Source organism: Nelumbo lutea, chromosome 1 (assembly GCF_056320005.1).
Source record: "Nelumbo lutea isolate HS-2025 chromosome 1, American lotus-T2T, whole genome shotgun sequence".
Lineage (NCBI taxonomy): Eukaryota > Viridiplantae > Streptophyta > Magnoliopsida > Proteales > Nelumbonaceae > Nelumbo > Nelumbo lutea.
The window spans coordinates 51,381,424-51,387,122 of record NC_142684.1 but is presented as its reverse complement, the minus strand read 5'-3'; the positions used below and the strand labels follow the sequence as shown (position 1 = coordinate 51,387,122).

The 5,699-nt window shown below is 41.7% G+C and overlaps 1 non-coding gene across 1 annotated transcript; it reads right to left on the bottom strand.

The window, feature by feature from the left end:
* Positions 1-3,038: 3,038 nt before the first annotated feature.
* On the bottom strand, positions 3,039-3,145 carry LOC148874621 (small nucleolar RNA R71). Its single transcript, XR_016106372.1, has one exon. It is a non-coding gene; the product is annotated as a small nucleolar RNA R71 (small nucleolar RNA).
* Between the last annotated feature and the right edge of the window lie 2,554 nt (positions 3,146-5,699).

Sequence of the window (5,699 nt, the reverse complement as noted above, 5' to 3'; positions counted from 1 at the left end):
TCACTGAGTCTTTCAGTGAATTCGGCTGGGCCTTATAATAAAGGCTGGGCCGAACCCATGTGGCTGGGGTGCAGATCAATGCTTGGGTCCCATGCCATATAAAGAATCCCAACTGGGCAGCAGGTTGGAAACTGGTTAAACATTGAACACTTAATGGGCCAAAAGCCCATTTCGAACTAGGCTGATATGATCACCAGTTCATGGGGCGAATCTGAGATTAGTGTTAGTAAAAGGATTAGGTCATTGACCTTATCCACTTTAAGAGACCAAATTCAAATTAGATTTGAATCTGGTAACCTCCTGATAAGATCAGGAGTTAATTAACTTAATCTGCAGATAGGATTAAGATTAACCTCTATCCAAATATTGATTTGGATTGGGATAACTCCCAAAAATATTGGGAGGTTTCTTAATCAAGAAGAAAGAGGAAAAAACCCCAGCAGAAATATCAGATTTCGAACTAGGGGTTTGAGAGAGCAAGAAACACATCCTGCAATTTGAGATTTGATCTCTCACAGACTCCAGAGAGAAGAGACAATTCTGCCCTCTTCGTCCCTGGACTTCTCCTCCTTCATCCGCCGCCACTACCTGTTGGAAGATTGGATCTTTGCAACAACAGGAAGTCAAGAAAGCAGTTCTTGACAATAGTCTTGCAAAAAAGACAAAAGAATTCGGTGTTCAAGGTTTCCATAGGGTTCTTGTGAAGAATCCAGTGTGTAGGATGCACCCTACTGGTTACGTTCCATCCACAGCTGTGTCATCTTCAGCAGGAGCGGATCTTGGTTACTTCTTTGGGCGTGAACACCAACTTTGGGAGATATTATTTCTCCGGATCAGGTATAATCATTCCTGTTTCTTTTTTGTTCAGATGTGGTTTGTTTATGGTTCAAGTAGGATCCTTGAATAATGTATTTTAAATTTAGGGAATGCGATTCCCAGTTGGAAGAAGGTAGGAAATTTTTGAAATTCGCCCCCCATTCCACACCTTCTTGATGTCCATTAGATGGATCCTACCATTCTTTTCAGTATTTCGATTCAGGGCAATAATGAAGACAATTGGAAGGAAACATGCCAATTCGGGTGATTTTGCACAGTTTCGGCGATAGTCAGTGATCTGGGCCTAACTCACAATTCCGGACTCCGAATTGGGCAATTCAAGAAGCATTAGAAAGAAAAACGAAAGCCCCACAACTTTTATGTTTTGGGTTTTGACTGAATCGGTACACATCGAGTACGAAACTAGGCCCGATGTCGAAGCAATGTCACAGCCGGGCCCATTTAACAGTTGAAGCCCAACTCGCAGAAGAACCTAGAAGCAGCCCAAGTAGCAGAGAAGCCCAACTCGGATGCAAGAGTCTAGAGTCCTAATTCGAATGTAATCTCCCAAGAGGGAGAGAGTCTTATTAGATCTAAACTTTGAATGTAATCCTATAAGGATAAGAAGGTTGGGAAACAGCCCTCTCAAAGAAGATCAAGACTCCCTAAAGATAAAATGATCTCCTAGAAGTAGTTGGAAAACAGCCCTCTCCTTTAGCTATATAAAGAGGGGGGCGAACCAGCTCTAGCATCACTCATTCCAGGATCCAAGAGATCATCAAGAGGCCAAGATGCTCAAGGAAGCAGTTCGGCTATGGAGAAGAAAGGCATGGAGATTGTGTAGATCATGCGTAGCAAAGCTTCTTTTTCTGGTTCAAGGGGGGAGGTTCGATTGTGTCATTGTCAGGTTCTGTAGTTACTTTATTTTCTTGTGCATATTTTTATTGGATGTTGATGTTAATTAGTTTGACAAACTGAATTAATGTTGATTTTCCTATTGCTATCCATGATTTCGGTGATCCGTAATTGTCATGAATAATGGTACAAGTAGCAATTAGGTTGATATCTTTTTGGATCAATTGTTCGTGATAGCCTTTGACCAATGTTTTATCATGGTTCAACCTAAACGAATCGATGGAACATAATTCAATAGTTGCAGCTATCTCAATTATTGTATTTTGGTTTAACTGTTTTCACAAATCTTAATGCTATCATTGTTTAACATGGAACGCTATCGTACCCAGTTGAGTGGTGATAAGTGTTGATCGAATGCTGGGTTTGGTCAACTGAATTAGGAAAACACAAGGTTTATTATGGCTATCCTAATAAATCTAAGGTTAAATGCTTGAATTGCAAGAATGCTGAAATGTACCTAGGATCAATGGCCAATCGATTCAACCCGAACCCTTGAACCAGAATTCGGTAAGACTGATTTTCTCTTGTTTGCTTAGTTTGTTATTCCTTTAATTTTAGTTATTAAATTTTCCCACACAATTACTTTATCCATTTAGCTAAGAGATTACTGAATTGCTCTTTGTGGGATTCGACATAGTACCACTTTTACTACAAATATTTTATTGTGGGACTAGTATTAACTTTGAGGGCTTTAACAAACCCATCAAAATTTTGGCGCCGTTGCCAGGAAGCAACTTTAATTTCTTATCTATTACCTTCCTCTTGTTAACCTCTTTTGTTTTATGACTCATGCTTCTCAATGAGGTGAACTCGAGTACAACACCGAAATTGAGAAGAGTACCCGTCGTTTAAGGGAGGAGGCGAAACAAAGGAATGATCGTTCACCAAAAAAGGTGAATTCTGATTGTGATCTACCCATCATTGAAGGAGAAGAAAGAATGGCTGATAGAGAAAGGATGTTGAGAGAGTTAGCTGCGCCAATTATGAACCAACAACCCCTATGCATCACCTATCCCACTCTTGAGGTAGGTTTTGAATTGAAATCTGGTTTGATTCAATTATTGCCTATTTTTCATGGTTTTTTAGGTGAGGACCCTCATAAGCATCTAAAGGAATTCCATATTGTCTGTTCGAGCATGAAGCCCCATGGTATGACCGAGAACCAGGTAAAAGTTATAGCCTTTCCATTTACTTTATGTGATAAAGCAAAGGATTGGTTGTATATTCTTCCTCCCGGTTCAATATGCACATGGGATGTGATGAATAGGATATTTTTGGATAAATATTTCCCTACATCCCGGGCTGCAAATATAAGAAAAGAAATATGTGGAATTCGACAATTTGGTGGTGAAACACTATATGAATATTGGGAAAGATTTAAACAACTTGTTGCTAGCTGTCCACACCATCAAATACCCGAACAACTTTTGATCCAAACTTCTATGAAGGGCTTCAGCCCATGGATAGAAGTATGGTCGATGCAGTTAGTGGAGGAGCTTTAGTGAACAAGACACCCGAAGCGGCTTGGGAATTAATTTTCAACATGGCCGAAAATTCACGACAGTTCAGTGCAAGGACAGATGGTCCAATTAGGCATGCAAATGAGGTAAGCCATTTAAATTTAGAAAATCAGATTTCTGACTTAACGGCTTTGGTTAGGCAACTAGCTACAGGACAATTACAAACTGCTAGGGTGTGTGGTATCTGTTCGTTCCATGGTCATCCTACGGACATATGTCCATTATTACAAGATGGATCGATGCAGCAAGTAAATGTCGTAGGGGGATTCCCGGGGCAGCCCCAACGAAAGTATGATCCCTACTCCAATTATTACAATCCAGGGTGAAGAGATCATCTAAATCTAAGCTACGGGAACCCAAGAGGACAGCAGCAATATCAGCCCCATTTTTTCAGTCGATAGCCCTAGTTTTCAACACCCATCACAGCGCAAGTCCAACCCCCGAATTCAGGTATGTCATTAGAAGATATAGTTAAGGCTCTAGCTACTAAAACTCAGCAATTTCAATAGGAAACAAGAGGTAGCATTCAGAATTTGGGGAACCAAATCAGCCAATTTGCCACTTCCATTAGTAAGTTGGAGGCGCAGAACTCTGGGAAACTACCATCACAAATGGTAGTCAACCCCAAGGAAAATGTAAGTGCAGTGGTGCTGAGAAGCGGGAAGGAACTGCAGCTAGAACGCACCTCACCAAGGAAGGCAGAAAAAAGACAAGAAGAAGAGGAGGTACAGGACTCAAACGAAAGCCCCATTAAGGTAGGAGTTGGAGAGAACGTTTCAGTTGAGATCAAGAGGACTTTACTAGAAAAACATGCTGATCCAGGTATGTTCACCCTACCTTGTGTGATTGGCAATAAGCGAATCGAGCATGCCATGCTAGACTTAGGTGCATCTATCAATGTCATGCCATACTCGATTTATTATGCTTTGAGATTTGGTCCTTTAAGGGAAACTAAAGCGGTTATCCAATTAGCTGATCATTCTAATGCCTACCCAGAAGGGATTGTTCAGAATGTAATGGTGCAGGTTAACGGACTGGTGGCCTGGATACCCGAGTGGATCTTCTAGGTTGGTCACTACCTGGAACTTGTGGGACATCTCCCACTACTCCTGAGCTCTCCTCATCAAGAACAATTTCCTGACGATGGGTGTCCAGGATGTAATCAGTCCCCAAGAATAGGGCATTTCGACTGCAGAACACTTTCTGCTCACTTGGGTCATAGAAAAGGTAAGCTACAGAGCCTTTTGGGTAGCCTACAAATAGGTAACGACTGGCCTTGAATTCCAACTTGTCTGCACTCGTTCTTTTAACGTGTACTGGACAACCCCAAATCTTCAAGTGTTTGGCACTTGGTTTCTTTCCGGTCCAAAGTTCATATGGAGTGTTCGGAATCAATTTGGTTGGAACCTGATTCAGCATGTAAGTCGTAGTCTCTAACGCGTAACCCCAAAAGGATGTGGGTAACTCTGAGTGTATGAGAAGTGACCGGACCATATCCAATAAGGACCTATTCCTCCTCTCTGAAACACTGTTACGTTGTGGTGTAGCAGGAGAAGCTAATTGTGATACTATCCCATTGTCCTTTACGTAGTCACTGAATTCGTCAAAGAGATACTCGCCACCTCGATCTGATCGAAGGGCCTTAATTTCTCTCCCTAACTGTTTCTCGACCTCTTGTCTAAACTCTTTGAACTTTTCCAAGGATTCAGACTTGTGCCTCATTAGGTACACGTAACCATATCGTGAGAAATCATCTGTGAAGATGATGAAATACGTGTGTTCGTTTCGTGTCGTAACACTTAGGGGACCACATACATAGTTGGTTGTCTGTTGTGATGTGTCTAAAGGCTGCCGCCCCGTCTTCCTTTTATAGACTTAAAGGGATCAACTCCTAATCCCATTAGGAGTTGCTAACCCAAATCATATCTGGATTAGAAGTCCCTTTAAGATAAAGAATAATTCTTATCTTATCTGCAGATTAGATCAGCCAGTTCCTAATCTAATTAGGAAGTTTCCAAATCTAAATCTCATTTAGATCTTGGACTCTCTGAGTGGATAGGGTGTGGGCCCAATCCTATCAGCTGATCTTATCTCAGAATTCGCCCCTTAAAAACTAATCAAATTAGCCCAGTTCGAAATGGGCCTAAGGCCCATTTAGGGTTATGTATTCATTAAGCCTTCCAAACTGCTGCCCAATTGGGATTCCTTGTATGGCATGAGACCCAAACATTGATCTACACATCAGCCACATGGGTTCAGCCCAGCTTTTGTTACAAAGTCTGGCTGAATACATTGTTATGGACAGTGCACTCCCTGAAACCCATCAGATGGGCTCTATGGGCCCAACACATACCCTAAGTGGTCCCTGGGCCAAGCCACCTTGGAACACCTAGGGACTGTGGGCATATGAAAGATTAGCCCATCAGGTATTATCCTTAATGATCTTAC